Below are 12,629 nucleotides of genomic sequence, written 5' to 3'. Positions count from 1 at the left end.
CGAGGGCGGCCGAGGGAGGGGCCGTCCTGACTCCCGAGGCACCTGCGTGAGGGATTGAGTCAGGGTGTGCAAGGGGCACAGCTCCTCCCGGTTCTGAGATTCCGTGACAATGCACGCCTCCTCGCGCCCTTCTGCAGGCTCCCTGTTAAATGTTTTCCCACCTTGCTTTATCTTCTGCAAGTGCCAATCAAATTGAAAAAGAAAAAAGGAACCACCACAGAGGCTGCTTCAAGGTAAATGTAAGATACATTGAAATATGTTCTTTTTTTGCTACTGAGAATTAAAAAAAATAACGGTACTTCAGTTCTTGGTCTAGAGAAACAAGGAATTCTAATGCCCCCACTTGCTTTGCCTTTGAAAAGCCACTCCGGCAATCAGCAAAGCAGAGCTTTGATTTAGAAGCTAAAAGCTAGTCTCCTGTGTTTTTCTTTTCCCTTCCACCAATACAAAGTGGAGTGCAGCATAAAATAATGATGAACAAGAGTTCAAAGTCAGCCCAGGGAGCCAGCCCAGCCGATGTTTCTAATGCAGCCCCAGTCATCCACCACTTCCCGGCTCTGCTAGCTTTGGACGATGGGCGCAAGCCGTCAGAACCTCTTCTGCCCCATCCATCTCCATGTGATTTTGGCCAGTGGAACCTGGATGCTAACTTGTCAATCACTGTGTGAATGCATTCATCACACCACACATTGCATTTCTCCTTTATCTCATGATGTCTCTCAGGGGTTTCAGTTCAGAGCCCACATAGGAATTTTGACCTGCACTTTTGTTTCCTGTGGAATCTTCTCTGCAACAAAGGCGTAAAAGGATGAACTTTCATAATAGAAGTACTAATTTTTAAACTACAAATGCCTTGCTTAATTTCAACAGCAGAATTTCAGGATTTTTTTTTCATTTTCGAAGCAAGGCACTCTTTTAAAAAGTTGCATTTAGTGATATTGGTGGGAAAATATTGTGAGCTTGTGTAATTGCTTTTCCTTAAAAATGTAGTTGACAAAAATCATATATATTGTGCATGATGTGACTGAAATATGTATATGTTGTGGCATGACTATATGGCAGGGATTAAGGTAAGCGTTATGTCCCAAATTTAGTGAGGATACTTAATAACCATTCTCTGATTTTCAAGAATACAATTCATGGTTACTAACTGTATCACAGTTACCTTCATTTGTATCAACCTCAACATTCCCATTGTCCCATTCATGTATGCCAAAACATTTATATTTCTAATTACACCTCAGATGTTCCAGTAAGGTTCAAGTAAAAAGACCTGGCTTGTTTTTATTCTCAAATCCTTTATCTTGCTCAGTGCTCTACAATTTTCCCCCATCATGTTGTTTTGATTTTTCTTTTTTTCTCTCACACCAATCAAGGTAAGCCAAAAATGGGACTGTAAGAGAGGCAAAAAGTCATTTTTCAGTGAAGTATACTTAGCATTTCTCTGTTGACTGTAAGGAAACTGCTAATACAATATGTACTTGCACCATTTTCCGAGTATCCATGCAAAGACGACAGAACTTGAGCTTTTACGAAGCTCAGCTAGTGGATAATCCGACCTCCCAGCTGCTGAGAGTATAGCTGGCTTACTTTTTCTAAGTTTTTATTTGTGCAAACTGTGGGCCTCATCTCAGTTACCAGGAAACATGTGGATCTGTTTTCTAGTCCTTGTTTTGCTTTCCTTGCATGTGTTGTTGAAATTGATAGCCCCCTTAATAATTCCTTTATTTGCTTATACTGTTTGAGGATTATTGTTAATAAATTACACTATTATAAATATTAGTTGTACTAATAATAAAAGTGGTAAGGAAAAGAATTTTATAACATAATACTAGGAGAGAATGCCACTTTCTAAATGTGGTTTTGTAAAAAAAATATTTTACTTAGTCAAATCTTATTAAAGTTCATAAAACTTTTTTTTTTACTTCATAAGATCAATGTATAAATTGGGTAGAAACACAAAGGATCTAAGACCTACTTGCACTTTTTTTTTTTAAAAATGTCTTTTTTTTTTTTTTTTTTTTTGACAGGCAGAGTGGACAGTGAGAGAGAGAGAAAGAAAGGTCTTCTTTTGCCATTGGTTCACCCTCCAATGGCTGCCGTGGCCAGTGCGCTGCGGCCGGCGCACTGTGCTGATCCGATGGCAGGAGCCAGGTACTTCTCCTGGTCTCCCATGGGGTGCAGAGCCCAAGGACTTGGGCCATCCTCCACTGCACTCCCTGGCCACAGCAGAGAGCTGGCCTGGAAGAGGGGCAACCAGGACAGAATCCGGCGCCCCGACCGGAACTAGAACCTGGTATGCTGGCGCCGCAAGGCGGAGGATTAGCCTAGTGAGCCGCGGCACCGGCGCGACTTACTTGCACTTTTAAAAGGGTGAGGATTTGCTTTATTTTTTTCCCTTTGTACAAGGATACAAGAAAATTACCTTCAGCCATCAACTAATGTGATAACTAAGGTAACATAAGGAATTCTGGTAAATTGTGAATTTTAAAAGTGAACGTCCTGAGCACATAGCCAATGAACCAGGAAAATTCAAAGAAATAAAAGTATGTCTCTCAGAAGATGAAAACTATCACATTCTAACAGCAAAGCATGGCCTGCGCTGTGGCATAGCAGGTAAAGTGCCGCCTGCACTGCCAGCATCCCATATGGGCGCTGGTTTGTCCTTGCTGCTCCACTTCTGATCCAGCTCTCTGCTAAAACCTGGAAAAAGCTCCTGGCTACTGGCTTCAAATTGGCCCAACTCTAGCTGTTGCGGCCATCTGGGGAGTGAACCAGTAGATGGAAAATTTCTCTCTGCCTCTGCCTCTCTTCAACTCTGCCTTTCAATTAAATAAATAAATCTTAAAAAACAAAAACCCAGCAAAGTGTGTCTGACTTTCACAAGAAACTTTGCAACTCTGAAGTATGACTCTACAGGTTTTTTGCACATAGTTGCACATAAACGGATGTATGTTAAATTAGTAAAGTCAACATTTATAAAGAAATAAGTGAGTAAAAAAGAGAGTAGGCAATAAAATCCTTGAAGCATTGGGAGAAATTTTTTTCTCTTACTTAACTATTACAGAAGCTCTTCTTAGGAGTCTCTCAGCTATTCGGCACAGTGAAAAAGAGCTCACCAAGAAACAGCAGAACTGGTCTTTCCCTGTTGTATTTGCTGATTGCAGTTGGAGATGTTACAGGCACCCCCCTCCCCAAAACACAGACACGCAGGGAGACACAATGTTTTTTCTAGGTCTTCAATATACATTCTAAGAGGGAAAATATGTTTCAAGGACTTTCACACTTTTATATTGCATTTGGTGTCTAAAAATGAACTTTACAAAATTGGAAAAGAACCTTTTTAGAGAGAGATAAATAAATGTGATGGTGCCCACCTGTATACCAGTTTAGACCTGTCATAATTCATAGTTTCTTTTAGACACAAAATCTTTAATCTTGCACTCACCCATATACACAGTATCAAGAACATGATAAAAACATGACAGAATACAATATTACCAGAATCCTTAAAGTACCCTGAAATGTAAGGTATATGTGAAATTGATAACCTCTATTCTAATCACCAATACTACCAATTAAGAATTTAAGTAGAAAAAAACCCCATCTAGGTGTATTAGAATATACAGATGATAGATTTTTATGCATTAGCAATACTAGCAAAAATTCCAAGGGAACATTTTAACCTAACTTAATAAATTGAAACAATAATGGAACCAAAGAAGTCAGTGTTCAAATAGAAGTACAAAAGTGTTGAGCAGCCTCCCTTTTCATCTCTGTTTCTTCTATTTTGTCACCACATCATTTCAACTTCCTGAGTCACACAAGAAGGCCCAGGTAGCGTTTATGCCAGATGCAAGGTTAGACCCAAGCCTGAGAAGGAACAAGGCATGAAAATTGTGCATGTTCATAAGAAGTTTGCATGAGAGAAATCTGGCTGAATGCAGCGTGGAGATTGTCTTTACAGAAGAGGAGAGCTTGGAAGTAGGAGGGGATTCTCAAGGGTTGGGGCTCTTGCTGCTGAGTTGTTAATGTGCTCCTCAGCTGTCCCAGCTGAGACTGTCCATCAACAAAGAATGTGAGGAATGCATGACTGGTCCAGGCATCCGTGTGAAATAGGTGGTTTCCCTTCCCTCTGCCCCCTAGGGAGGGGGGGCTTGGCAAAGGAGCTGCCCCCCAGGCCTCCTGGTAAGCAGTCAGCATCCTCACTGGCTGCCAAAGAAAGGAGATGGTACTCTTTCGTGTGCAAATAGAAAGTCTACTCTTCTTTCTTTCAGCAAAGTTTTTTGAATATCCACTGTTGAACCCAGCAGGTCTTCTACGTGCTGGGGATGCTGCTGTTAACCAAACACAGAAGGCTCCATGAATGTCCATAGGAAACAATCGATAAACAAAGCACCTCCAATAATGCTATAGAATTTAAGGAACAGGTTGTTATGGCAGCATATGACACAGAGTAGCAAGGGATGAGAAAGGAACACCATTCTTTAAACATTTATTTATGTATTTATTTGAAAGGCAAAGTGACAGAGAGAGAGGAGGGACGCAGAGAAGGCTTCCATCCATTGGTTCATTCCCCACATGGCTACAACAGCCAGATCTGGGTCAGGCTGAAGCCAGGAGCCAGAACCTCCATCCTGGTCTGCCACATGGGTGGCAAGAACCCAAGTACTTTGGTGATTTTCCACTGCCTTCCCAGGTGCATTGGCAGGAACTGGATTGTGAGCAGAGCAGCTGGGCCTTGAACCACTGCTCCAATCTGAGATGCTGATTTCTCAAGCAGTGGCTGAATCTGCTGTGACACAGCACAGCTCTGGAGCCATCATTTTTGGAAAGGACTTTCTGAGGTACCATGTAAAGGCCTGAATAATACGGTAGTCACGTAAGAACACGGGGGAAGGCCGGGGTTCCCAACAGAAGTCAAAGTCTCAAGGAAGGAGCACTCATGGACTGTTCAAAGAACAGAACAGAAAGCTGGGGGCATAGAATACCATTTCCTGGAGGATTTTTAACAACAAAAGGCAGAATCCTTTCATTACATTTGGCATTTGAGTGAGGAAGATCTTGGTTGTTTCTAAACCTCAGAGAAATAAGGAATGGAAGTAGTTTTTATTTAACTACAATCAGAACTCCACATGGTGTTTGGCTCTCAACTAATTGCTCCTTCACGGCCTCTCCCTGAAGAACAGATTATTGTTCTTCTACAGATGAGGAAAGTTAGGTAGAAAATTTTAATATTATGAAATATGTATTCATGTAAGATATATTACAAAGCTACCATAATTAAAACACCATGCTATTTGTATAATAAGATAACTAGACCGATGAAACTGAATAAGGAGCCTAGAAATAAATCCTTGAATATAGTCTCCCCAAGAAATGGTGTTATGAAAACTGGATACCCACTAAAGGAGATTGGTCCCATATGTTAACTGAACATAAAAAAACTCAGAACAGATTAGACTTAAAACATGACCAGAAACTCCAATACTGCTAGAAGAAAACAGAGGAAAAGCTCTATGGCATTGGTCTTAGCAATGATTTCATGGCTGTGACAACAAAAGCACAGATAACCAAAGCCAAAATAGACAAGTGGGACCACATCAAACTAAAATACTTCTATGCAACAAGAAAACAATAAACAAACACAAAGGCAACCTTCAGGATGGAAGAAACTACTTGCAAACCATTTTTTTTCTGATGAGGGGTTAACTTCCATAACATGTAAGTAACTGCTACAACTCGATAGAAAAATGCTAATCACCTGATTAAATAAGGTGCTAAAAAGCCAAATGGATATTTCTGCAAAGATGACACACAAATGGCCAATATATGTATGAAAAGAAGCTCAAGGTCACTTATCGTCAGGGAGTTGCAAATTAAAACCACAGTGAAATATCACCTCACAGTTGTCAGGACTGCGATTATACATACATATATGTGTGTGTGTGTAATATATATACAGCTTTATATATTATATATATATAATATATATGGCACCAAATATTGACCAGGATGTGAGAAATTGGAACCCTGCACACTGTTGCTGGGCATGAAAATGGTGCAGAAATTATGAAAACAGCATGGGGTTCCCCCCCAAAATTAAAAAGAGCCAGCATATGATCTGGCAAACTTACTTTGGGTTTTTATCTGAAAGAATTGAAATCAGGATCTTGAAGAGAGATTTGCATTCCTATATTCATAGTACCCAAGATGTAGAAAGAACCTTAATGACTGTTGGTACATTAATGGATAATGAAAATATATACATACCATGGAATATTATTTGGCCTTCAAAAAGAAGGACATTCTGAAATATGCAGGTATACAGTGAAAATAAAATGTGGCCGAATGAAATAAGCCTGTCATAGAGGTACAAACACTGCGCGATTCCATTCACAGGAAGGCTACACAATCCAAAGAACCAAAGAAAGGAATGATGCTCCCGGGGGCTGGGAGGAGAGGGAAATGGAGGGCTGCTGATCAATAGGGATAATGTTTCCAGTGAGCAAGGGGAAGGAGTTCTAGAGACCTGCTTTACAATATTGTACAGTACATTCAGGAAGTCAGGGGCTTGCATTGTGGCACAGCGGGTTAGCCTCTGCTTGTGACACCCTCATCCTATATCAGAGCACTGGTTGGAGTCTTTGGCCACTCTGCTTCCCATCCTGCTTCCTGCTAAAGCGCCTGCAAAGTCAACTAAGACGGACCAAGTCACTCATGTGGCTCCTGGCTTTGTCTTGGCCCTGTTCTGGCTATTGCAGCTATTTGGGGAGTGAACTAGTAGGTGGAAGATTCTCTCTCTCACTCTGCCTTTCAAATAAACAACTAAAGAGTCTCCTCTATTCTCAACTCAGATTCTGCCGCTAGAACTTGTCAAGATTTGAAAGAACATTCTTGGCCTGATTGAATGCTTATAAAATGTATGGCTTAATCTTGGGAGAACAGATTTAATACACTTTCCTTTAATTGGTAACCTTGAGTTTTTAATGAATTCTCAATTAGAATTATCTTACAGACAACATTTGTGCCGCTAAATTATCCATTTTCATATAATTGGAGGTTTCATCTGACACTTCAGATATTTCATATTTCAATGATAGGGTTCATGATTCAGTAAAGACTGCTAGGTGCCCGCCAGGAATTATTTCATGTTTCACCCCCATACATGTCATATATTCTTTTTCTTGTAGACACCTAGAGAAACCATACCTTGAATTAATAGATTCTCTTAGAGATACTTAAAAACTTTTTTTGATAATTATACATAACAAATACATGAAATGGTGCATTTGGTTACACTACAACAAATTCTTGGTCTAGATTTTTCCCCAAACCCTCCCAACACTCCTCATAGAAAACCATATGTTTCATATGGTGTTCAACACAAAGTTTGATCAAAGTGGTTAATGAAATTATAAGATATGGGGATTTCTAAGGGGAGAGATTAAAAAATAGACTGCAAATTATATTTTGTAGGATGAGAGGGGTGAGGATAAAGAGGTTTCTAGGTAGAAAGAATGTAGTGAATTTGGAAATGCTAGAATTAAGATTTAAGCATAAAAGATACAAAAGATAAGTGTTAACTGAAATCCAGCACCTAAGGGCATTTGTGAAATGTAACAGATATTATAAATAAACCTTGCTTGCAGGTTTGGGAATCTGAATTTTACCCTTCCCTTTATTTTCTGGGGGGAAAAGATGACTTTAAAATAAGCCACATTTTGGATCTATTTTTTAAAGATTTATTTATGTATTTGAAAGCCAGAGTTACACACAGAGAGAAGGAGAGGGAGAGGGAGAGGGAGAGGGAGAGGGAGAGGGAGAGGGAGAGGAAGAGGGAGAGGGAGAGAGAGTCCTCCATCTGCTGGTTCATTCCCCAATTGGCTGTTTGGCCAGAGCTGCACTGAACTGAAGCCAGGAGCTAGGAGCTAGGAGCCTCTTCCCAGTCTCCCGTGCAGGTACAGGGGCCCAAGGAATTGGACCATCTTCTTCTGCTTTCCCAGGCCATAGCAGAGAGCTGGATTGTAAGTGGAGCAGTGTGTGTGTGTGTGTGTGTGTGTGTGTGTTAGAAAAACATTATTTAGGGGCTGGTGCTGTGGCGCACTAGGTTAATCCTCTGCCTGCAGCGCCAGCATCCTATATGGGCACTGGTTCTAGGCCCCGTTGCTCCTCTTCCAGTCCAGCTCTCTGCTGTGGCCTGAGAAAGCAGTAGAAGGTGGTCCAAGTGCTTGGGCCCCTGCACACACATGGGAAATCCAGAGGAAGCTCCTGGCTCCTGGCTTTGGATTGGCACAGTTCCGGCCATTGCGGCCATTTGTGGAGTGAACCAACAGAAGGAAGACCTTTCTCTCTCTCTCTCTCTCACTGTCTGTGACTCTACCTGTCAAATAAATAAATAAAATCTTAAAAAAAAAGAAAAGCATCATTTAAAATCTCTCTCTCTTTAAAGATTTACTTATCTATTTGAAAGACAGAGTTACAGAGAGGGAGAGCAGAGGCAGAGAGAGAGAGAGAGAGAGAGAGAGAGAGAGAGAGAGAGAGAATCTTTCATTTACTGGTTTACTACCCAAATGTGTGCCACAGCCAGGGCTGGGCCGGGCTGAAGCCAGGAGCCAGGAGTTTCATCTGGGTTTCCCATGTAGGTTCAGGGGCCCAAGCACTTGGGCCATCTTACAGTACTTTTCCAGGTGCATCAGCAGGGAACTGGATCAGAAGTGGAGCAGCCAGGAGTCGAACTGCCGCCCATACAGGCAGTGGCTTTACAAGCTATGCTACAGTGCCAGCCACTAACGAAACTCTCTTAATTTGTGAAGAAAATAAGACTCATAAAGCAATGTAAACTCTGTAATAAAGATATTATCTCACTTAATTCTCACAACAGTTTATAATCCTGGATACTATTATTTTCTGCATTCTATGGATAAAGGAATTTAGAAAATTGAGGAAACTTTCTTACCCAATCATGCTTTTATGAGTATCTTCTGTGGATGGTGGGAAGGTGAAAAGTAGGACTCAAACTCATTTCAATGACTCTAAAAAATTTCTTACTCATTATACCTTGTACTACTTCCCAATTATATTTATTATACAAGTGGTCTATCATTTCCTGTTTACTTTCTTCTTTTCTAGACTAACAAATTCCTGTACCATTTGCAGTGAAGGTGTTTCTTTCTTAGCCTTTTATTAAGTCTGCTAGTCTCTGCTGAATTATATAATTAGTCTGTCTCTTTGATTATATAATACTCCCAGAGTGAACTGAAAATTTCATTTGGTACTAAACCAAAGTAATGCAAGTGAAATTCTTTCAATTGTGTTAAATGCTATGTTTGATGAATAAGAAAATGTATTACAGCATTTCTTTTTTAGTGACATATGATTGACATCTTTCATTTTTCTTATGCTTTTTGGTACACTGCTCTTATTAGGGTTTTGTAGTACTCGCCATTTTCTTTTTTTTTATATATTTATTTTTTATTTGGAAGGCAGAGGTGGAGAGAGAGAGAAAGAGAGAGAGAGAGAGCTCTTCAATCTGCTGCTTCACTCTCCAAATGGCCACAACAGCCAGAAGCCTGGCCAGGAGCTTCATCTGGGTCTCCCACATGTATGCAAGGGGCCCAAGCACCGGGGCCATCTTCTGTTGCTTTCCTAGGCACATTAACAGGGAGCTGGATCAGAAGTGGAGCAGCAGGGACACGAACCATCTCCCATGGAAGATGCTGTTGTTGCAGGCGGCGGCTGCACCTGTTATGCTACAGCACCGGTCCCTCACCATATTCTACGTTAACCACTTTATACTTTGCCTTTTTTGATCATTTTTATTGTTTTAAATCAATTCTTACAACTTCTCAGGCTTGTATCCTATTTTGACTCTAATGTTCAAAGACATTGTAACTTCCCTAATCTTTCATAAATTCAATGAGTATTAACATCTCCACTTTTAATGAAAACATCGAACAACAGTGGCTTCCAATAGCACCTCTGTGGAACTTTAAGTAGCCTTTCCTCCTGGTCAGGGTACCTTACATTTTTTTTTTTTTTGACAGGAAGAGTGGACAGTGAGAGAGAGAGACAGAGAGAAAGGTCTTCCTTTGCCGTTGGTTCACCCTCCAATGGCCGCCGCGGCTGGCGCGCTGCGGCCAGCGCACCGTGCTGATCCGAAGGCAGGAGCCAGGTGCTTCTCCTGGTCTCTCATGGGGTGCAGGGCCCAAGCACTTGGGCCATCCTCCACTGCACTCCCTGGCCACAGCAGAGAGCTGGCCTGGAAGAGGGGCAACTGGGACAGAATCCAGTGCCCTGACTGGGACTAGAACCTGGTGTGCCAGCGCCACAAGGCAGAAGATTAGCCTAGTGAGCTGTGGTGTTGGCCCAGGGTACCTTACATTTATAATTACTTTTTGGGTTTGAATTTTTGCCAAATGTATGCTATCTTCTAGCAATGTCATCTAAACATTTTTGTTTCTCTTATTTCCAGGATGTAAGACACAGAAGAAATGAGAAACAGTACTGGCTGTGGAAACCTATGTAGGCTGCAGGTGCCTTTGGTCATTTTGCTTTTCTTGTCACCAAAATGTTAGTTGTTCCCAAGCATTGTCCTCAAAGACAGACTCACCTAAAAGCAAACAAACAACAAAACGCTTATACTGTGTGCACCTGCAATACCCATGACCTGGTGACTTTGGGGATGCATGTCCAGCCATGATTTCTGCAGCCAGTCAGCAGTGGGTAATCCTGGTAAGTGAGCCAATAAAGAAATCATGAAACCTTTCTAACGGTTGACACATGGAATCCGAGTTTTGGAATATTCTTTAGTTTTTTTATACTTCTATGCACAGGACTATGTTAACTCAGTGATTTTCCTAAACTGTCAAGACTGATGTCAAGCAAGACGTCAATCACATCCCATTTTCTGATGTGAAACTTCTAGTTTCTGTTTGAGTTTCTGCCAGAGTAGATTTATTATAAGTAAGTCTTCCAGAATAGATTTGTTATGAGTGAGTCTCTAAGTCAATCTTTTGCTTCTGTTTTACAAACAACAATAATAATAAAGTGCAGCTTGAAGGAGCTTTGCTGTTGTTTTGTTATTCTTCAGAGGATGTTTCTAATCAGGAAGCTTAAAAATTATTCTAGGGCCCGGCGCTGTGGCTCACTTGGCTAATTCTCCGCCTGCGGCGCCAGCATCCCATATGAGCACCGGGTTCTAGTCCCGGTTACTCCTCTTCCAGTCCAGCTCTCTGCTGTGGCCCAGGAAGGCAGTGGAGGATGGACCAAGTGCTTGGGTGCCTGCACCTGCATGGGAGACCAGGAGGAGGCACCTGGTTCCTGGCTTCAGATCAGTGCAGCGCTGGCCGTGCTGGCCATTTGGGGAGTAAACCAACGGAAGGAAGACCAACCTTTCGGTCTCTCTCTGTCTGTAACTCTACCTGTCAAATAAATAAAATTAAAAAAAACTAAAAAAATTCTATATTTTAAATTAAATGGAAAGAAATCTGTTACATTGTTTCAATGTACCTTTATTATTGTCCTTTGTTCTGAGAATAATAGGTAATTGATAGAATACTTGGAGCTTTCCCATCAACTACCTTCCCAACTGATTTGACAAGTATGCAATTCGCGGTTAGCACCTTCATACTATAATTTAGAGCTGTAAAAATCCATGCTATTTTGAGGTGAATTGTGCCATAATTGTTTTAGGGTTTTACACAAAGGCTTTGGTTATATCATAACTGTATGAATTCTTAATGAATTCCTGGAAGAATGCTGGGTAGTTTTTTAATATCTACTTTATAGACAGCTGATCAAATATTATTTTGAAATTTCTGGACATCAATAAAAATTATTTATTAAGTAAGGTTTGTATAGGGAAAACAGACTTCCGGTTCATTCTTTTAAACATGCTTTACTCATAAAATCTAAATAATTATCCTGGAACAAGATGTAGAAAAAGGAAATGAGAAATGTCACAGCAGAAATATATATAAATGATGAGGTATAATATATCTGTCACCTTTTTGGTATGCAGATGAGCCTAAGGGCAGAATATTATTCATAAAAATGCTTACTGAAGTGCTTGATGCTTAAAGAACAATTCACCTTATTTTCTGTTTACAGAACTCTATTCTCCCTACTTCAGTAACATATATTTTTATTAGTTTGTATTATGCATCCTATGCCCAAGAAAGAGACACATATGCATTGGAACAAAACAAACAGGAGAGCAGACGGGCAGGTGCACAATGGACACTCAAAATGTAGAAGGTTCAAGTTTTTACTAAGCAGGGACGCTGGTTGTGTGCTGCAGCTAAAAATCTATGAGAAATAAATAATTCAAAATTTAGCATACACTTGTCCCAGTGATAAGACATTTCAGGGTTAGTGTCAGTGTTTCAGATTCATTTCCTTCTCCTTATTCAATGCACATTTGCTGGCCTGTCGTTGTCATATTTCTTCTTTCCAAAATAAAATTCCTTTTAGCTAGCATTTTCCTGTGCTGAACATACAGTAACAGTGTGTCCAGATGGAACTGAGAGGAGAGTGGAAAGAGATGAAAGCTTTCTGGGGAATGAAAGTTGAAATGATAAAGTCTGTTCTCCAGACTAGAGAGCCTGTGGTTCATGTGGTTCATGGTT

General features: G+C 40.7%; 1 long non-coding RNA gene across 1 annotated transcript; it reads left to right on the top strand.

Annotated features, from left to right (window-relative positions):
• Positions 1 to 72: 72 nt before the first annotated feature.
• LOC138845146 (uncharacterized) lies at positions 73 to 11,064 on the top strand. The gene is made up of 2 exons (XR_011381945.1): positions 73 to 233; positions 10,475 to 11,064. It is a non-coding gene; the product is annotated as an uncharacterized lncRNA (long non-coding RNA).
• The last annotated feature ends 1,565 nt before the right edge of the window (positions 11,065 to 12,629 follow it).

The sequence above is a fragment of the Oryctolagus cuniculus genome, chromosome 14, assembly GCF_964237555.1.
Source record: "Oryctolagus cuniculus chromosome 14, mOryCun1.1, whole genome shotgun sequence".
NCBI lineage: Eukaryota > Metazoa > Chordata > Mammalia > Lagomorpha > Leporidae > Oryctolagus > Oryctolagus cuniculus.
The sequence above is the reverse complement of the archived record's forward strand: the minus strand, read 5'-3'. Positions and strand labels throughout refer to the sequence as shown.